This window comes from Ambystoma mexicanum, chromosome 6p, assembly GCF_040938575.1.
Source record: "Ambystoma mexicanum isolate Mex_15411 chromosome 6p, UKY_AmexF1_1, whole genome shotgun sequence".
Classification (NCBI taxonomy): Eukaryota; Metazoa; Chordata; class Amphibia; order Caudata; family Ambystomatidae; genus Ambystoma; species Ambystoma mexicanum.
Genome location: NC_090935.1, coordinates 744,023,584 through 744,046,347, shown reverse-complemented (window position 1 = coordinate 744,046,347; position 22,764 = coordinate 744,023,584).

Sequence of the window (22,764 nt, the reverse complement as noted above, 5' to 3'; positions counted from 1 at the left end):
CTGTTGAAGGAACTTTTCAAATAGACCTTAAGAGCTTTCCCTCAAGAGTTTCGAGCCATTTTGTTTTGGCTTCTAGTATAAAGACCGCTCCATATAGTATACCCGGTATGATGGATGTTCGATAGATGGAAATGAACCCCTCTATATTAAACACGCCATGCTTGCAAATAAATGTTCTTAAGGCCAGCCATGTTTTGATGATCTTACGCACAAAAAAGTCACTATAGAACTTAAAGCTGGCTCGAAATCTAACCGGAAACCCTAGGTAGATGTAATTGTCCACTACTTCAAGGGGCATTGTATTGATTTTCCAAGAGAACTGAGTGGTTTGCTTTTAATTAGCACAGAGTTTTAAAAGTTTGGTTTTTACTAATAATAATAACTAAATGAATCAGGTTGGCATATTTAACCAGGGCATCATTCGAGCACTGAAGGCCAATTGGTGTATGGTCCAATGTTATTGTATTACTGCCGTAACTTAGCCATGAGATAGGTTCACCACCAATTGAGGGGGGGGGGAATTGTGTGCAGAGTTTATGGCTTGCACCATATCCCAAATATATCAATTAACTAAAAGTGGGGCAAGAACACAACCCTGCTTTAAACCTATGTTGGCACAAATTGATTGTGTCAGTTGGCCATCTTGGTTTACTCGTATTGCTGCAGTGGGGTGTCAAAATATAGTGCCATGATGACATGCAACAACTTAAGGTCAATGCCCCAAGCACGCAATTTTCCCAGAGACGGGCACGATTTACAGTATCGAATGAATGGAGAAATCGATAAAACACAGATATAAAATCCTGCCGTCCTTATTTGTTGTTTTAGATATGATACTTAATAGAGCACATATATTATGAGAAGTAGCGTGGGCTTTTCGAAAGCCTGTTTGAAATTTGTACAGATGATGTCTGCTTTCAGCCCATGCGTTGGGTTTCTTTAGTAATAATACAGCAAAGGTTTTAGAACTGCTATCCAACAAGGCAAGGAGGCAGTAATGCATTGGATTACTTCTAACGCCTTTCTTGAATATTGGAATTAGACTAGAAGTTTTCCAGCTGGGAGGAATATTTCCAGAGATTAAATTTTGAGGGAAAAGATCATTAAAAGTGCTCGACCAGAAATCCGGATTAGTCCTGATCAGAGCATTAGCAATTCCATCAGGGCTTTGTGCTCTAGTTTTTAACACCCTTAATAATAAGTTGAATGTCCAAAATGTCAAAGTCAAAACCCCCACTCTGTTCGTATGGTTCAGTTGGGCAAATTGGGGGCTGACAAGTAGAATCATAATAAAGAGCCATGATGGATTCCACCCAGGTAGCCTCAGGTACGCCGTTCTGACACCGTTGGTGAATAGCAGCACAGTGTTTCCTAATGAGTGAACAGAACTTTTTTATTATTGTTGCTCCGCAACAGATTAAATAGAAACATCCAATTAGCATTTTACATAGAAGCTTTATGAAATCTGAGACCGTTATTGTATCTAGTAGATAGATTGCTCAGGCATTTGTTTTTTTCTTCAAGAGTTAGCATCAGATCTTTTGGATGGAGGTTCTGGTTCGACGATATACCCTCTTTTTTTATTTTGAACTAGAACATCAAATAAGCCCTGACCGGCTATCGTGTGCATTCCTACTTGATGAAATAGGACTAAATGTTTCCCCAAAGTGTTCATCAGTAAACAAAAGTTCCATACATGTCTCCTAAGCCAAATAGATATGAGAGTGTCATAAATTAGAAAGAATCAAGAAATCCTTTGACATTGCTATCAGTCCAACTAATGTGATTACATTGAATACTAGTCGTAGTTTTCGTTGCATTGTAAGTTAGATTGATAGGAGCAGTTACGATTATAGACCATATTAGAGTAGCATGATCACTAATATTATTGTGCAGAAAGTCAAGGACACTGCATTGAGTTTGGTCAAGAAATATATAGTCCAAATAGGAATAGATAGAGCCATTAGTCCATGTTGTACAGGGCGATGATACAGATTGATTCCTGACATTCATACACACTAAATCATGGGTATAAACAAGAGTACCCACTTCAAACAGCGGTTGGAATAAGACTCCAAAATATCAGATTCCATCAAATGCAAATAAGGAGTCACTCTAGCGACTGGGTGAGTCTTGAGTGAAGGAGTATTAAAATCGCCTGCAATAACTGTAGACACATTTGGGCATAATTCCTTCCGGTCAGTTAACAATTTGTCTAAGATACAAAAGATATTTGCTACCTTGTAATCATCAATTGGCATATATGCATTTAGCACAGGTATAGGCTGACATGCATTACTTGCGAAAGAAACAATTCTGGGTAGTACATATAGGGACGTAGGATCGGACAGAAAGGGTATAATGTCAAAGTGGGATCAGGCATCCATGGCCAATCCACCCTTAGGGCGGCCTCTAGCAGACTGGGTGGCTTTGTGACATACAATTCGATACCCAACAAGATGGAAACTATCTGTGAGCCATGTTTCTTGAAATAATAAAATGTCACTTTTATTTATGTGAGAAACACCCTCAGGATGCTTTAGAAAAGAACTGTGGCCTCTAGAATTACAACACAGCCAATTTTTATGTTTCAGTTTAGTAGTAAGTCAATGATCACAAAACACCCAAATTGCTCATGAAAAAATGCTAGTACGGCCGATTTGACCGATTTTGTCCAGTACAAAAAATTTGAAGCGCCAAAATACCGAACATGTGGAGCGGGGGCTGGAGAGGTGTCCCCCACTCCACATGTTTGTTATTTTTGGGCTTTGGGAGGTGCAGGTGTATCTCCCACTTCCTTGACAATGGAAGCAGGGGACCCAAAAAGAATTTTAAAAAGTAAAAGGGACCCTGCAGCGGTAAGTAGGAGAAGGGGGGGTTTGGTGTATGGTAACATGTTATTGATTTGCCAAAGTAAAAAACAATTTGTGGTGAAATTGACTACGGTCAATTTCGCTGCAAATGATTTTACTTCAGTCAAACAACCCAAATCCATAACCATACACTGTCAGCATATCTGGGAAGTTTAAAAGTGCAAAGATATGTGCAATGCATTTCAGCAAGGAAAAGAAAGATGTGTCTGACAATGCTGTTTTACTAAATCCCTGGAAAGCTGCACTTTGTCCTTAAAGAGACAGATAGCAGTGTGTACATTATCTTCAATTTAATACCAGATTGTGCTCCAGTAATCCCAAGTGAAACCAAGCTTATTGCAATTATAAGAAATAAAAGAACTTACTTTTGAACATGGTTTTCTCATATAACTGCCCTATACATATGGACAATGCAGAAGTAAGAAGTACATTACACACGGATGTAAGGCCCAGGTGCCTTATAAAATGTCATGTAAAATGCATTGTGTGTGAGTTTAAAAGCCATTTCTTGCAGAATTGTACATGAAGCCGGTCATTTCTCCTGAAAATGAAACTTAGCCTCCAAGACCTTTCCTCTGCCGGTCCTGTAGAGGGAGGTCTGGTTGTCAACAATCAATCAGGTCCATTGCTTGAAATATAAAGAAATATACTGCCTAGATGTAAACCATAGTGGAAATAGGTAAAGCCATGCCTGTTCTTTCAACAGAAGTGACATTGAGGTCACAACTCCCATAAAATGTACATTAGAGTTGCAGCCAGGGCCATTACAAGGTCACAAAGGGACAGGCGAAGATAAACATGAGCCAGTCTCTGGCTGATCACACACTTAAGGGGAAATTAAACTTAAGGGAACAAAGGAAAGGCTAGAGTATAGTTAATGGAAAAATACATATTATTGCATAAAAAGGGCAGTGTATATGCCACAATGGTCATTCCAGCCCTTCATCGAGGGTGACAGTAGCCCCCTTTGAACCATGCCAAAACGATTTATGTGTGATGAACGTAACAGAAATTATTAAGGAAAATTTGATTTGGGCCTTCCCTTGATTCTGAGAGATCTGAAAGTTGGTGTGAGGGCGAAGGACACAATTAATATGGAAACTATGAAGTGGCATATTTTTCACGGATACGGCTCTTGGGTAAACCAAGAAAACCCATATCTCTGCATAGGAAGGGTGTGCCAACTTCAGATTAGCATCATCTGATTTGCCTTAAAATGTGGTTCTTAAAGATATATCCATGCATGTAAAGATTTGAAAAATTAGGGTACTTGCCATGTTGATAGATGTTATGAGTTTAAACAGGCCAAGCCCACATCTCAGTCTGGAATGACAAACCTTTCTCCTCCCACAGCTTTCCTAACTCACACCCCTCATCTCCTTGTCCTATTAGCACACAGGTGGGAGGTGGGTAGAGAAAACCAACCAATCCCTTTCGCGGGAATTATGCCAGGTTTCTGATGTCATTTGCCCTATAGGTAAACCAGTTTGCATCAGAACTGGGCTTTTTTCACTTATTCCGGGAGGTAACCTGCTGCTGAACTCTTGAGTGAAAAACCCAAGCATAGAGGCCTCAAATCTTGCATTGGCGACAGGGCCCAGGAGACATAAAAGCCGACTGGGACTCTTTGGAGGAGCCAGAGGGGACTATCCGAGACTGACACTCGTGCTGTCCCAGAGGTCCTCTGTTGTTCCTTGATGCCCATTACATGGCATCTCCTGTGAGTAAAACTATGCCCAAAGCCATAGATTGTGTAGGCCCTGCATTTTCAAGCATTGTTAGTTATTGCCCCATAGCAAAATATCCTGTTTGTCTGTGTAGATCCTTAGCATATTTAATAAAAGTAAATCAATTAATTCCCCTATAGAAATCACGGGATGTGTTTTGTTAGCATTCAAAAACTAACAAGCTCTTCCCAGTGTGTTTTGAGCCGGTATAGACATAAAGATTTGACAAAAGAATGAATCCCAAAACCCTGTTTCCAAGTGCGTGTACACGGTGCAAAAATGAAATTCTGCATTGATCCCCTTCATTTTAAATCAGAAGTGTGAAACCTTGCATTTCCTTTGCATGTGTGGTTGGAAAAACGAAATTGCCCCTTTGTTCCCATTGTGCTCTGACCCAAACCACAAGCCCTGCCTGTTCTTTTTAGGGGTGGCAAAACACATTTTCCCATTGCTTTTCTTTTACTCATATTGCATCTGTGGTAATAAGTGAAAAAAGATTTTTCTCCTTGAATCCCTTTTTTCCAAAGAGTGCATTTTATTAGAATTCCCAAAAACGATTTTCCAATTGTGTTCCCACTCTCTTCCACTTGCCTTCAAGTCAGAAGGGCCAAGTCTAATAGATGTTTGGAGGGTCGGGGGTTGCTGGGAGAAAAGTATTATAACGAAATCAGCAATCACTGTGTGTTTTGAATTGTACTTTTTCTGTTTTGGTGAGGGTGATTTGAAAAGAAAGCGGCAGGAAATTGTGACTGCATATCTCAGTATTAGTTCTGTGTTGGTGCCATTACGGAAGTCATTTATCTTTTTGTGTTCTCACAGCATTGTTGGCTGATGTTAGTCTGTTTGTGAAATTTGGTTTAAATAAATGAATAAATATATATTCTTACTATGCACCGGCCTGGTTCCTAGTCCACTGTGGCACCGGGTATTTGTTGAGGCTGGGTGCAAGATGGGTTGGAGGCCTTATCAAATTGAACCTGAATCAAAATCATAGTGATTTGTTGTGCGCCACCCTTATTGGGGGGAAAGGAACTCCCTGAGTTGTTGGTGACCGCATAATAAACCACGACACAGCCTATACAGTGAATTTAATAGAAAGATCTTCCATCACAATTACTTTAATGCTTTTACTAAGAGAGATGCTTTGAAGAAGTGGTTCTAAAGTTAAAATACAAAGAAGTGGGGGTAATGGGAATCCGTGTCTGGTTCCATGTGATATAGGGAATGATTTATTAAAGCTATTATTGATAACCATTCTAGTTAAGGGCACAGAGTATAAAACAGAAATGAGTTTGGAAAAAGTAGGGCTGAATCCATGCCATGCAAATGATTCAAATAGAAAGGTGCATGAAACTCTATTGAAGGTTTTCTCAGCATCTAAAGCCAGAAGGATGAGTGGGTCAGGTGAATTTTGCACATGTAAAAGAGTATAGAAAAGGATCCTAGTATTGGATGAGGCATGGCTTTTTTTGATAAAACCAGTTTGATTTACGTTAATTAGTTTGTGCATTATGCCAGCAAGTCGATTAGCAATTACTTTGGCTAGGATTTTATTATCTGAATTAATTAGTGATATATGGTGATCATTTTTGACTAATACAGTATCTTTGTCTGGTTTGGGGACCAGAACTAGTAAAGTGTCTACAAAGGAACCATTACTGGAACCTGACAAAAAGAAATAGTTATAAAGTTGAAGAAGTTTAGGGGAGAGAAAGGTAGAGAAAAAGCGATAAAAATCAACAGGAAATCCATCTGGTCTTGGGGTTTTACACATTTTAAGGTCTAGAATAGCTTTTTAGATTTCTTGTAAAGAAATGGAGGCATGAAGAAGGAAAGATCCACAGGACTGTCAATAATGTTCTTGTTAGAGCAGAAATAATTAGTAATATTATCTTTAAGAATGGTTTGATCAGTTCAGAGTAAAATTCTAGGAAAGTATCATTAATCTGTTGTGGATTGGAAACTCTAGTCCCATGTTGGTTGTTGATGGAAGTAATGATAGATTTTTCTTTCTTCCTTTTAAGATAATTAGCGAGTAATTTGCCAGATTTATTGGATCTACCATAGAATTCTGGTTTAGATCTCAACAGGGTTGAACAGGATTTGGTAGTGGTATATTTATTGAATTCTATGCGTTTTGAAATATGGGATTTGAGAAAATCTTCCGTAGGTCTGTTGAAATAGGCAGTCTCTAATGATTTAATGTATCATTAAAGCTCATGTGCTTTTTGTTCATTTTGTTTCTTCTTGAAGGAGGTCAATTGGATAACGAAACCCTGCAAAGTGGCTTTGAAAGCACCCCAATTATTATGAATTGTGGTGTCTATAGAATTATTAAGGATACACAATTCAGTAAAGGAGACCTTTATTTGTTTAATAAATTCAGGGTCAATAAGTAGGAAAATATTAAATCTCCATCGGGAAGTATGGAAGGTTGAGATTCCCGTTCCAAGACTGTATCGGCGTTCGGGATGTTGCAGTGACGTGCGCGCCCGTGTGCGCCATGCGCAGATTTGGCACACACCCCGGAGAAAAAACGCGCAGAGCCTTCCATAAATCGCACGCGTGCGCTTGCTTTTTCACGCTTGAGCTACGAATTCCGGCGCACATTTGTTCCATGAATCGGCCCCATAATGTTGCTACTTCCAACTTTAACACACACTGGTCTCTCAGGTCGCTTGCCAACTCATTAATTCTCATTCACATTAATTTTGTTTTGGCTTGCAGCATTACTTTTAGAAATAGAAAGTGAACTGAGGATGGCACAGGGGCAACGTGCTGGTCTTGGAAGCAAGACCACTCAGAGCAACAAAGGTTCAAATCCCGGATCCACGTTTAGAAACTAAACCCAGGTATTAAGCACGTTATAAAAAACAATTAAAATAAAATAAATAAATACCCAAAAAGTCTCGATAACTCTCTTTTCAGGATTTCATTTTTTCCAACTTTCTTTACTGTTAAAAAAATCTTTGAAAATCAAAAATTAAATTGCTAACATTTTTTAAAATGAATCGACTCTTCACTAAAGTTTCCAAGACCTGACTTTCTTGCTAATTATTCTCTGCAATGCATCTTTGATGAAAGCTCCACTAACCCAGCAGTGCCCAGTCCCCAAAAGTAGAACTACCTCTTGGGAATCACTAGGCTAAAGGGAGGTGACAATTCTGGACGAAGCAAATTTTGTCCTGGAGAGCCATGAACCATTTGACAGGCGAAATGTCTTGCGTCATTTGCTTTTTTATGGTGTCCTAATGACATGGAGCATTTTAAACAAATGAATGCACCTGCAACTCTCTAGTACCAGCTGTGGGAAAACAAAGGGTGCCTCACCCGCTAGTCCTCAGTGACTTGTCATCGAGGTGGCCAGGACACAATCAGTGCTTTTGAGTCCAGTTCCTGGGAGTGGACCTGTGTGGGAGGATCACCTGGGTGAGGCTTTTTTGAGGAGTAGGGGTGAGGCAGCCGATGGTGAGACACAGTATTCTCCCCTTTTTTGTTCATCCAACCCCTCCAATTCGTTAGGATTCTCTGAGATCACAACTCCACCCCACCCTTTTTTACACAAACACTGGGCAGAGGAAGAGGGGGACTGAGAGTAACCAGACTAACTCTCACACATCGTACTGGACATGTCCCATTAATCGTGTCCGGCAAAGTCAGGCACTTGACTATAAGTGCATACACCTAATACCAATTAACTCTTCTCACACAAATAAAAGGCAGTACCTAGAGACACACTCTGAGCAAGGCAGAAGATGAGTACAAGCAGAACTTCCGGGGCGAAGGCAAACCTACTGGAGCAGAGAGACGGACCAAGGAATGAGAGCAGCGGGTCGAAAACCCCAAGAGTTCCCTACTGTAGGTTGTTGCCTCCGACAGGCGCGAAAGACACATGGAGAAAGCCAGATCCCACATCAGAAGGCTGCATTGTGTTTCAATGATGCCAGCGACCCTCCCGGATAGACGGCAGAGTTGGGGAGGCAAGGTCAAGCCTGCGGTATTAACCTTGACTCGTGAATTGGAAATCGTAAAACCAAGAAGGAAACGCACACAGCCGGTGAGTTTGGAAGCAACCAAGAAATCAGTGTGTGTTAAAGTTTGAAGTAGCAACATTACATTGCAAGTGAAGGCTGCACACACCTGGATGAGACGAGAGGAAAGGCAGACCCGTGAATGAACTTTGAAGTGAGGACAGCTGTAGAATCAGTGATACTGAGTAACAGAGTGGTATGGCGAAAGGAAGTAGCCCACTCGAAAGTCTATGTGAAATGTGCATTGTTTGTAACGATAAAGCAAATGAACTGCAAAAGCAAAATAAGCAAAATTAACTCGTAGGGAAGGGGAGAGTGAAAGTTTAATCTGGAACTTTGAGTCGAAGTGGTTTTACGGAGGTATGTAAAGAAAGCCATGCACATTCGAAAGTCTTCGACATCCGAAAGCGGTCTGAACTTGACTGAAGGTGGCCCGAAATGTAATAGGCTTGGGGAAGGGAGCCTCTTGCAAGTTTTTTGTTGAACTTTGTTCAGAAGAGCCTGGTAGAGGGGATCCTATGTGAACTTTTGTTTGAAACATTACGTTATTTGGAACTCAAGAAAGAGGGACTTTAACGTGGAAGGCTAGGCAGGTCTCCATCCATGTTTTGGAACTGTTTATTGTGTTGAAAACCGAGCCAGAGTGTGTCATCCTGCTTATAAGGACCGCCTTACTCCAAGTGATCTAACTTGGGGAGGAGAGCTGGTTCAACCACATTTATTCTTTTGAACACTGATTTTTCCTTTGCATACATTTCTCCTTTATACATTCTTTGTACAAGAAATAGGGCAGGAATTAGGGATTTGTTAGCATAGGCCATTTTGATTTGACGGACTCCACTAGGACTGTTTTGTTTATCGTTTGATGGTCGAGACTACTCCCATCTTAGTTATAGGGCAAAATAGGAGTTTTTCCAAACCCAGAATCTACAATAAAGGTTTTACAAACTGTACCTATTGTGTCAGTGTCATACTTGTGATACCAGGCCTACCCTACACAGCCACACACTGTATACCGAAACATTCTGATTTAAGTTGTGGTAATTGTACAGAATGTTGGAAACTGGCTTAGCTGCAATCCACTTCCCCCTTAGGCTCAGTTTATAAAAAACCACAAGGCAAATAAGATAAGACTAGTTTTAATTCAAATCGATTAAGAGATGTAGTGGTGGCAGTTCCATAAAAGTAAAAATAAGTCTAATGTTATCATACGTCCCTTTTTTACATTAAGGTGCATCACATTTTTGATGAATCCCCACTCCTCCTCCATCTTTTCTGCTCTGCGTTTCATCATGAAGAATTCCCTGCAGCATTGCTGATACCGAAGGCCTGGTGCCACATCAATACGGTTCCATGTAATAATGTTGCCACAAAAATCTCGCCATGCAAAAATATCGCCGAAAAATGGCCATTTTTTGTGGCGACATTATTGCATGGAACATGCGGGGGACACCCCCGCAACCCCCAAACTTTTTTTTTCTTTTTTCTTTTAAAAAGAAATGTTGTTTTTTTTTGTCCCTGTCCCCATATATATGGTCACCCAAATAATATCGCCACAATATTTTCCCGGCGATATTATTTACGGCGACCATATATATGGGGATATTATTACCTGATACCATCAATACCTGGTGAGTTTGTGTCTGTTGGTGGAGGTGGAAGGGGCATTTTCACTATGAACTGTAATAGAAGAGTTTGGGGCTTGCGGAAGACAGCAAGGTAGACCTCTGGACGAAATGGCAGGGATTCTAGCCACTGCCCCGACCAATGCCTGATGAATGTCTGACAAATGCTTTCATTGTCCTGCCCACAAGGGCCTTGTCCTAATGGGCAGAAGTCCCAGCAGGCCACTGAGCACAGCACCTGAGTAGAGTGACCTTTGAGGCATCTCTCAGTCTGCCAACTAGCATGCTAAGCCAGGCCAAATGGGTGACTGCAGTCCCAAATTTCATGCTGCCCCTTCTGTAAAACAAATATTCTTGCCTCCCATAACCCTTTGCTGTTGCTTATTGTAATTGACTTGAGTTTACAGACTGCTTAGCCCTTACCCCTCATCTGAAAATTCACAGAGGCTGGTTCTGCTCCACATGGGATACAATGTATCAGAGAGAGAGAGAGAGAGAGAGAGAGAGAGAGAGCGAGAGCGAGAGAGAGAGAGAGAGAGAGAGGGAGAGAGAGAGAGAGAGAGAGAGAGAGAGAGAGAGAGAGCGAGAGAGCGAGCCAGGGGCAGTGTGAGCTAGTGAAATGGGACCTGTATGCAAGAAGCCAGTTGTGGGAGTGCAGGGTTGCAGGTTGTTTTGCCCTGACTACATGTTATTCAGTGGTGTGCATGTGTACTGCATGTAAATTATAGCAGAGCCCTCAACTGTAGACAGTTGGCCTAGGGGTTGATAGACTATTTAAAATATCCATTCCCCCTCTTGCACTGCAACCCATAGACTACAGCTCAGTCCCATGAAGATTTCGGTCCAGCTGTCACATAGTTACTGACGGAAATGTTCGAGGGGGAAAAGACCAAAGATAATTTTTCCAAAATAATCTTCGGTCTTTTCTTCCTTGAACATTTCTGACTTGGCCCCCGTCCCCACCCACCCCCAAACTCCCATCCCCTACTTACCTTGCGGCGGCCGCCATCTCACTGTGTCCCTGTTCCCTTTCACGCCCCCGCAGCCCCCAGCACCAAACGTGTGATTTGGTTGAACTTTTCGGCCGTTCGGAATTTTCGAACGGCTGAAATTCTTCCAATTCACGCATTCAGGCTTTTATTAAAGGTCATTTTGGATGTTTCCTTCTCTGCGCCTGAACACAGTGTTCTGCATGATTTTTATAATGTTTTAAACTAGTCATCTTGGCTAGTAATGCAATAGTCATCTAAGTCTAATTACTATTTGTATGCAATGTAAATCACTATTATTTCCATGTTTGAAAAAACGACGGTCTTCTGAAGGGCCCCGACAGGACTTCGAAGCCATAACAATGGCAGTAGGTGCTATACAAATTCCAAATACCATGACATACAAAGTTAAAAGATAACATGCAGAAAGAAGGCTAAAAACTGAAGTATCAGAAAAGAGGCACAATGAGGAATCCCTTCCTCGAGAAAAATGTGGTCCAATCTAGCAAATTCGCTTTAAGCCAAAAAGGTGGTTGATAGCTAAAAACATGTGGAAAACAATTACACAAATTCACAACTCAAAAGGTACTGTGACATACGCAGTTAAAAAGCAATTTACATCAACACACCCACCTCTGCTGTTGGTAATTACTGCTGTTAAGCTAAAAGCAATACCAAGCTGAGGAAAAGTATCAGAATCCCATCACCATATGTAAAGGAAATAAGACACAAAAGTTGAATTCCCGTCTAATGCGTATTTGCTCCACCATGCACACCTGCACTGCAACATACACCCAACATGCAATTAACAGCGGAACTTGTGTAAAACTTTCAAAAGTGTTCACTTTGTATAAACTGAAGGGTTTTCTTTATTTAAGAGCTTTGTAGAGCACAACATATAACCACCTAGATATGTGTGTGTTTGTCGGCTCAACTTGAGACAGGCCTTGAACGTTCTTTGAGGATTTCTGTTGTTTTCTCAGCATGAAAGAGTAATTTCAGAGTCTAATGCAGCTGTTAGGTTCATCTATTCCATAGTATGAAGTATGCTTTGGGTTAGAGAGGTGCCTGGTCAGCGAGGCAGTGGTTGCACAATGGGCAGTGAGGTGCAGCTGTAAGTGATTTCAATCCGGCACACACCCAAGTCAATGCCTAGTGTGTAATGCACAACTGAAATCCTTATTTATTTTTGTCTAAAAGTTATTTTTTCTGAACGATAAACCACTCAAATCACGCCCCTCTCCTGGAACCCCCACTGGTCACACTGAACCAGGAATCAGGCTGGTTTGCAAAGTTAAAATATTTATTTATGTATTTACAATTTAATCACACTATGTTTTAATGGGTATACAATAATCACCAATGGGGTGATGTAACACAGAATAATCTCTTTAATACACAAGGAGTAATAGTGAGCAAAACAATTCAGCACAGAAATAATATTTTTGTGTGTGTGTGCAGATCAGATAGCACTGTGGTTAAAGGCTCCCCCTGCACACCCATCAACCCCCAATAGGCAATGTAAAGAGATAGGAGGAGAGAACAGGTATTCAGGAATGGCAGAATTCAAACAAAACAACAATCCCACTTTCCCCTCAGCAAACACAAGAGAAAACAGAATTGACTGTCAAGCTGTCTGAATGGCTTTTAAAGTTATCTTGAGAATCGATTGGGCATAAAACACTAAATATGGTTTAAATTGCTGGGGGGGCGTGGCTAACCGCCATGTAGAGTGGACGCGTCTTTGGTGAGCTCCGCTTGATGTGTACTGATAAGCCGCTCTACGGGACACCGAAGCTGCATCCGAACCTGCAGAAACATCACGAGTGCTGCTGAAGCCTGCGAGAGGTTCTGGGGCTCCCCGCACACGAGGGTGGAAGCCCTAAAGACTTAAACGCGGCTCGCGGAAAAACCGCGTAACTCGAGGCCAAGATGGCGGCCTCCTCTTGCTGAGCCCGAGGAGCCCTGCGCCGGCCCAGCGATCCACGGAAGCGGCAAACCTTCACTTCACTTCGGAGGGGAGGAGTATCGGAGGGCGGTCAGGAGGGGTCCCGCCGGGCTCGAGACCAGCTCCGAGAGTCGCAAGTGCATCGGTGGCGCTGCCTGGGCCGCTGGGGCGCGGCGTCGACCGGAGCGGCTGGAGGCGCCCGCTGGCCCCGCAGCAGAGACCGGCGAGGATCAGGGACCAGTCCGGACCCGCCTGCCGAGGTGGGGGAAGAGCGAGGGGGACCGATCTGGGTGCGGACGCCGGCTGCCCTGCCCCGCTCCTGGACTCGTCCCGCCGGGGGATCCATCTACGCCGCCTGCCCTGCCTGGCCCGCGCCGCGGCCTGCGCGGCCCCTGCGCCCGGCGACCCGCCCAGCGACCAGAGGGAGGAAGCGGAGGCGCACAAAAGCCAGCCAGAGAGCGGGAGCTGCTACGTCCCGAGTGGGGGTCCGGTCGAGAGGAGGGTCCCCCCCCTGTCTGGGGCCCTGGCCCCCCTACCTGCCTGGGGACCCAAGTGAGACCGCAACCGCTGCCTGGGAAGTGGTGATCGGCTGGAACAGAGACTCCATCCACTTGAAGTGAGCGGAACAAGGGCCCCCCCTCCCGCGATATACCAGCCATATACCAGCAAATGCCATATCATATCACCTAGCGGGGCCTCGCAGTCGAGCCCCCCGCTGCGCAGCGAGGACACCGGAGCAGACGGTGCGGGGATCTGGGACTGTGGGACCCCCCACCCCCTTCTAAGATATTCTCTACGCCGGACATTAGAGAAGGAGCCCCCCCACATGCAGCGGAGTGCTGCCCCAAGCCAGGCCAATCCCCACGCCTCTCCCCGCATGATGCACTTATATCTCAGCCGGCGCTGGCATTGAGGCGGATTGAAAGCGCCCTGGGGAGACTTGAGGAGCTGGCGACTATCCCCCCATGGTGCAGGACCACACACCGCCCAATCCGGGAGCCTGGAGCTGGGGTGGACCACGGCCCAGGGGGCGCCGAGGTGCTCAGCGCCCCATACACCATACACCTCCACATATTGAGGCCGTAACCACACCCGGGGCCACGACTTGGAGCTCTCGTTGCGGAATCTGCCCTCGGCGCCTGAAGTTCACAGAACCGCAGGAATGTCTGGCCTGGATAAATCAACGGGGAGGGGAGCTAGGTCCAAGCAGCGACAGACCACCCTGGACGCCTATACAGCCAATGAACTCCCCAACCCCGGGTGTGCAGACATGGCTGCAGCTAGCAAGGAAACAGGCCCCACCGTTGCGGCGGCTGAACCCAGCAACACCCAACTCCTGGAGGCCATCACATTATTCCAGGCAACAATGGTGAACAAAATCGATGCTGTGGCCATAGATCTGGGCCTCCTACGCCAGGACGTCCGCTCCCTGGCGGGTAGAACCGATGCACTTGAGACCCAGGTACGTGAAAACACCGAAGCGAAAACCCAGCTCCTGCACGACGTGGATGGCCTTCGGCAGAGGGTCAAGAACCTGGAGGACAGGGCGGAGGAGGCCGAAGGGAGGGCCCGCCGGAATAACATCCGGCTGCTTGGCTTACCGGAGGGCATCGAAGGCCCAGACCCCACCAACTACATAGAAAACCTCCTGCTGCAGGAGATCGGAGCAGAGAAACTATCGCAGGGTTTCTCCATCGAAAGGGCACATAGGTCACTCGCCAAGAAACCTCCACCAGGCGGCCCACCTAGGCCTATGATAGCAAAAGTATTAAACTACAGAGACCGCAAGATCATTCTAGCATTCTCGCGCTCAGGGGGCCAGATCCTGAGGAACTCAGCCAAGATTGCGATCTACCCTGATTATACCTTTCAAGTACAGATGAACAGAGCTCAGTTCATACACACTAAGGCCAGATTGAAAGCTGCTGGATTGAAATACATGCTTTTATACCCCTCTAGGTTAAAGGTGATATATAAAAATAGAGTCCACCTGTTCGACACCCCGGAGCTGGCCCGGGACTGGATGGACGAGCAGCAATTACCGGACATTGAAGGCAAAAGACGTAAGCCACAGTGAACCACCCTCCACGACTGCAAGAGAACGGTTCTTACCCCAAGTGTACAGTAACAATAAATCGAGCCCTATGAGCAGCTGAATTGATCATACTACACGGAACACCGAAGCAACAGCTCCCTCAACCCCCAGGAGTTTTTTTCTTTCTTCAGGGTACATTTACCCGCCCGTAGGGCACCCGAAGACCATGCTTGGTCTTAAGGAGCGGAAACGGACAGTCATGACGGGGGTCACGCCGTTGGACCAGTTCTTTGTTGGGGAAGTTTATTAGGGGGGAGGAAAATACAGGGAAGTGGCACCCATGTTGGGACTTTTGAACAATAAATACCGAGACCTTAGGATGACCTCACTACAGTTGCACCACTAACAGGACCCAGATCGAGACAGAGGGGGAACATTGGGCACCATCATGCTTATGGCTGAAGCAATAAAAATAATGACGTGGAACGTCAGAGGCATGAACAGTTATGTGAAACAACGCCGGATTCACACATATCTGCGACGCTGCAAGGTCGGAATTGCTTTGCTCCAAGAGACACACCTAACAGAGGAGAAACTGAATGCGCTGGCCAAAACATGGCGAGGGACCCTGATCGGATCCTCCTATTCCTCATACGCAAGAGGGGTCCTGATATGGATCGACCCGACCGTCCCCTTCAGGGTAACGAGCACCAAGACGGACGACGAGGGTAGGATGGCACTGGTGCAGGGTACGGTGGAAGGGAGAGACCTGTGCCTGGTTATCACTTATGCACCCAATCACGACGCCACTTCTTTCTTCCACTCCCTACATTCCAGACTAGGCCCATATGTAAACTGTGCTGTGATTTGGGGCGGTGACCACAACTGCACCTTAGACCCACTCAAAGACAGGTCCGATACCAAACACTCCCGCCCATCCCCCCCAGCCAAGATATTGTCTAAACTAATGTCCCAGCTATCACTCTGTGATCTGTGGAGGGAACTAGGCCCGGGGCGACGTGAATACTCCTTCTTCTCCCCACCGCATAAAGTCCATACCAGGCTTGACTACATGCTGGTCAGTCAGGAGCAGCAAGCCACTTTTTGCGAAGCACAGTATTTACCTAGGGTATTGTCAGACCACTCCCCCTTGCTAGTCACATGGGAGGTGTACCCGCCCAGACCCCCGGTTCCCACGTGGAGACTGCGGGCCGAGGCCCTGATGGATGCAGCCTTCCGGGATCACATACAAGACAGCACAGACGAATACTGGCAAAACAATCTAGGCAGTGTAGATTGTATTAGCACCGCATGGGAGGCATATAAGGTAGTTATGAGAGGGGACATGTTAGCAGCGGCGGGAGGGGCCCAGAGGTCCATTGTGAACGCCCTGGTAGACGCAGAAAAGAAGCTGGGGGAGCTGGAGAACAGGGCAGACGTGACTCCTGAGTGTCTACAGGAAATAATCAAACTGCGACAAGCCTGTCTGCCCCACTGGGAGACACTTGGGAAATTAAATTATGCCAAACATATGGAAAGGTCACACGCCCTGGGAGATAAACCTGGCAAACTCTTAGCTTGGCTGTACAAAAGGGAGACCCCTAGCACCCCCATTTGCCACATACACAAACCCGATGGCACCACCGCGCACACACAAGCAGAGATTAATCGGGTCTTTTCTGAGTTCTACCGTGACCTTTATTCCCAGACCCCACCCCCATCTGACACTGGGATCGAAGATGCCCTAGATTGCATTAAGTTACCCAGGCTAGATCCACAATTGGCTGAAGCCCTAGACGACCCGATTACCCCAGATGATGTGAAGGCAATAATTAGATCATTACCCTCCGGGAAGGCACCGGGCATGGATGGCCTCCCTGGGGAATTTTATAAGACATACGAGGAGACCCTTGCCCCTCTGCTTGCACAAGTATATAACGAGGCTTTCGAGCGAGGCTCTCTCCCGAACTCCATGAGTGAAGCAGTAATAATTCCCATACTGAAGCCTGGTAAAGATGGGACAGACTGCCGGTCATATAGACCTCTTTCTATGTTAAACGTTGACAGCAAAATACTGTCGGCACTGCTCGCTAATAGACTACGCAGAGTGATTCCCCTTCTAATTCATCAGGACCAAACGGGCTACGTGCCCGGGCGTTCTATTACCGAAAATTTACGCAGGTTACACCACATCATATATAGTACTGAGCAGAAATCCCAGAAATACGCCGTGGCGTCACTTGATGCCACCAAGGCCTTCGACTCGGTCAGATGGGAATGGTTATACGCCACTATGGTTAAGATGGGGATCGGACCCACCTTCCTTAAATGGACCCAATTGATCTACACTAATCCCACCGCCAGGGTGCGCACCAACAAGACTTACTCTGACAAATGGCCCCTCTATAGAGGTACATGGCAGGGATGCCCCTTATCCCCCATGCTTTACATTATCGCTGCAGAGCCGGTGGCCGCATACCTCCGCCAGGAATACGGTGACAGAGGCATTGAGCTAGACGGGGTGCCACATCTCATCTCCATGTATGCTAATGACATGCTACTCTACCTGCATGATCCCGAGCTCCGTCTGCCCTACATTCTGGAGACATTAGATTGCTTCCACACACACACACAGGCATACAGATAAATAAGGATAAGTCCTGCCTCTACCCCCTCACTGCATTGTATAGCGAGGAGTACGGATCTCTGCCCCCACTAGACCTCCAGTGGCACGTAACATCCTTTAGATACTTGGGTGTTACCATACACCGCAACCCGAGTACCGAACACATTCGTAACACGGTTAGGGCGAAGGACGCACTTGCAAAATCCATGGCGTTTTGGGGGAAGCTCCCTCTCTCTATGGCTGGACGGGCGGGACTCCTCAAAATGGTAGCACTCCCACGCCTACTACACTGCTTTTCCAACGTTCCCTTCAACATCCCCCCTGCTTTTTTCAGAGACCTGAACAAGCTCTGTAGGGGATTCCTGTGGCAGGGAGGTAGGCACAGGGTGGCGCTGGACATACTCCAAAGACCCTATGAGAAGAGGGGATTGAAAGTCCCCAATTTCGAACTGTACTACCTGGCCAGTCAACTGAGGCACGTAACGCACTGGATGGCGGATGAGGCCACCACTGACACCCGACTCCTCCAACTGGCCCTGCCGCGACTGCTACTTCGAGACCTACTTTGGGTCGAGAAGGGGGCTCTACAACATCACCCTTACCTAATCAAACTGGGAACTCAGCTCTGGAAGCGAGCCTGCAAAGCAGTGGGGCTGACAGACCCATATTCCCCGCAGATCCCCATTGTGGCCGTCATGGTGAAACCTTCATGGGGACACACGGAAACACACACTCAGTGGGAACCCTATGGGTGGCAGTTCTCGGAGACCTCATCCATGAACAAGAGCTCATGACTTTTACTGACCTCAGCGAGTCTATGGGCCTGCCCACGGGCCAGTTCTTGCTCCACAGAGCAGTAACGAAGGCCCTGAAGAAGAGATGGCCAGAGGCCGCCAACCAACTCATGGAGAATTAAGCCATCAAATCATTGCTGGACACTGCGGAAGGAGGTCACGAAACCTCCAGAATATATGAAGCCCTATTGCAGAGCACGACAAAGAACGCACTGAAATGCAAAGGTAGATGGGAGAGCGAAATGGGCCTCGAATTTGAGGACAAAGCATGGGAGAAAATAACCCATTACAATAAAAAAATCTCCAGAAATGCTCGCCTCCAGCTTATTCAGCTGTACATTACCAACAGAGCCTACCTTACGCCCGATGCCATATCAAAGTTCAAAGGAGCCAAGATCCAGACATGTCCCAAATGTAACGAGCCAAGGGTGGGTATGACCCACATGTTTTGGAGCTGCCCGGTAGTCCAGAGATTCTGGGCCCGAGTGAAAGAGAAGGTGGCGACAGCTGAGATTGAGGTGGAGATTCACGAGCCAGCAGCCTGCATATTGGGGAGTTACAAGCGAAGCAGCAAGAATAAGCCCCTAAATAGACTTATTGACTTGATATACATAACAGCGAAAAGGCGCATAGCCATGGGTTGGAAGAGCGCAGGGGGGCCGAGCGGGGCCCTTTGGTGGGACGACCTCAAGAGATGGATAGCCGCTGAGACTGCGGCATGGGAAACGGCGATTCAGGTACAAAGACTGGACTCCAGCGCAGATCTACTCCGATGGGTAGCGCTAACGGTGCCACTACTCCACCCAGTGGCCCAAGACAGCGCCTCGAACAGCTCTGGCAGTCCCGGCCCGGCTCGTGCCTAAGGAATTCTGAGGACTCCACTGTGGTCTCAGAGGGAGGGGGGTGGGGTGGGAGGGCTGGGAACGTTAAGACATGTTGTTCTTGATTCATACATATTGCATTGTCTAACCAATGATTCATTTGTGTTACACTCTGTTGAAAAACCAATAAAGAAATTTAAAAAAAAAAAATGGTTTAAATTGCTGAAATTGTTATAATTGTTATGGGAGCTGCTTTGGATAGTTGCACACGAACACAAGTAATGATTTAATACCAAGAACCAATTTGAAATCTTCAAATTACGGTCGGGAGCAATCATAAGCTGTTTTACACGTGTCAGAATTTCCCAAAAACGAAATTTGCGTCAAACCTTTCACTGCGCGATAATTGCAATAACAGGATAACTGTATGGATTTGGGATGCGGTTTTAGATGTGATTTAAAGTTGTGGATGTTAGCTACAAGCAGAAGTTGTTTCTAGCTCAAAAACTGACAAAGTTACGGACGTTTTAGTGGAGGTCGTTTTTTCGAGATAGGTGCAAGAATGGGAAACGGGAATGCGCTTTTAAAATGACAAATGGGATTTCTAACACGAGAGGATGACTATGAATAAAACGAATCCCCACAAGAACACAGCCACTTGATCAGGGCGACTGCCTGCCTGGGACTCGCCTTCTTCAGATGAGAAAAGATCAGCGCAAAGATAGTTTTAGCAATACTAGCACAGGAGGAAGATAGGAGGGATTGGATAGAGAGTTCAGGCAATTCAACAATACTCCTACCAATGCAGCTTCTGAAGAAAAGATAGAATGGGTTTAAGATAAGGATTGACTATGGACAGTACATATGCTAGTGACACAGTTCTATCTATAGATATTCACTAGATATGTTTCAAACGGAACCGTCAGGATTTTGGTCAGAGATTCTGGTCAGGGATTCTGGTCAGGACAGACTGCTGGGCACATTGGATTGGGCAGCGTCAAGGTGCTCTGGACACACAGGACTGGATCTGATCTGCAATGCACTCTGGTCACAGCACAGCAAAGGACTGGATTGGATCTGCCCTTTTTGGTTCTGATGATAATTATTTCAGCAGGCAAGCAGTACAGCGCAGTCTGGCTGTATTTTAGCTCCCCTTGGGTTTGTGGGGATCTGGTTCTGGAGTTTGAGGCCTAGCTGAAAATGGTTCAGCTATGCAATGGGTTCTGCTTTGCCAGGTTTCTGGAGTCTGGAGCAAGGAAGATGGCAAGTTCTGCAGCAGGGTGCTCTGCCAGCATTCGGATAGTGGGTGAATCTGTCTGTGTTTTTCTGCCCTCTGCTGTCTCTATTTATGCTATGCTAAAGGGTGTGTGTGTGCTGGTTTAGCCTAAGCTCGGCCCTTTGACAGGGATTGGTCAGAATCTCCTCTCTGCCTTGATAGGAGGAGAAAAACAGGGTGTCACATTTATGGTGTGGGTTTATGAGGCTTAGATTGCACCCCTAGCCTCTTGAATACAAAATCTACTTTTGACACAAAACATATTTACACCTGTGCAACCTCTATAACAACCACATATACAGATTACATATTTTGTACAGCAGCTACTCCTCCAAACCCTGTAGCTGTGGGATCTTGTGTCTGCTTTTCCCAGAATTTCGCCCTTTTCATCAGGAACACGATGTCCCATTTATCAGCAAATTTCTACAAGTGTGCGCGTATAACGTGGGCATAAGTGTATAAACTTTCATACTTCTAGCAGAAATACATTTGGTGTAAAATCACATTTTCTGCCGTTTCCTGAAGGGGCCCCTGAGGGACACTCGCATGTGGAAACAAGGCACAATCACCACACACAAACTGATACGCCAGACACGAGGTTGTATTCCCAAAAGCTAGGGTTTATTGCAAAGCAAATAGTCTCAGTTGGCCAACTGGGTGACACATCCCGCGACGTGTGTTGCCAAACCTCGGGGAATGCAGAAAGAGAGAGAATCGTACAACAGTTACATATATACAAAGCAAACATCTTACTATCAGTAGTGACACATCCAATACTGCCCCTAATACATTTCCTTTGAATTGGGCACATTGATTGACAATGGTAACGAGTATGACACCTTCAAACATTCATTTAGCAACAGTTTGCAATTTCGCGAACCTACAGACATAAGTCTTTGTTTAAAAGAACACAATGATTCTGTTTCTGCAAGCAAGCTGTGCGTAGGGGAGAGACACATTCCATGCCTTGCTATCTCCTCGTTTCTAGTTGTGTGCTGGCGGTCAACTTGCTCCCCAGAGCTCTACAGGGCTCAGGAAAGGGGGCCGCAAAAAAGAGCAAAGAAGAGCATAATTCAAGTCATTTAATGTTCGCTTCTAGCATTTCTACTGTGCTTCCGAGACTAGCTGGCACCTGCTGTACTGATTAGAATGCATTGCTGCTTACTTTCCAAGGATATGTGAGGGAGGAGACCGGGCATCTCTGTCTGGGTTACTGCGTTATGTTTCAACATGTCTCTCGCGGCCTTGCATTATGCACCAGTGGAGCAGAATACTATTTCAGCAAAGCAGTTTTGACATGAAGCAAAAGGCAAACGTTAGAGAAAACAAAATGGCGACTTCAGTCAGCTTAAAATGGCCGCACTTCAGTCAAGTTTATGGCTACATAATCATAATACTAAACACATGAGGCAGTCGGTCTTCGGCCAACAAAGTACATTGCCTTACGATCGAGGGGTGTCTACTTTTTCTGGACTGACAAACCCTCCTTTTGGCCGTATGCCAAACGCCTCATCCATACATTGCATCCTCTTCTGACCAAGTATCCGAATCAGATTCTGCATCTTGCACACTACTGGTCTCCCCTTCATTATCATCAATATTGATTGACATTAATATTTTTGCTGTCTTCGATTCATCATTACCACGAGTGTTTGTTTTAGTAGTGTTTTTCCTTTCCATCATCTGTACACATCCCTCGCTTATTTCAGTGCATATTATAGGTAAGCAGTGTACGCAGCAGCAACATGTCATGAATATTCCTAGCACTGCTACTAGGATCGCAAATAATTTCCATCCCCATGATCGTAATACTTCCCAGAACCAGGTACTTATGTTTAATTCCCAACTTCTTTCAGGAGGGTGAAGGTCAGAGCTTAAAACGTTCAATTTTCTTATCGCTTCAAAAATCGTAGGGGAGGAGTCACTTACGAATATGCAGCACGCGGATCCCACGATTTTGCAAACACCACCACGATCAACCAGAATTACATCAAGAGCCATTCTATTTTGAAGTGACAT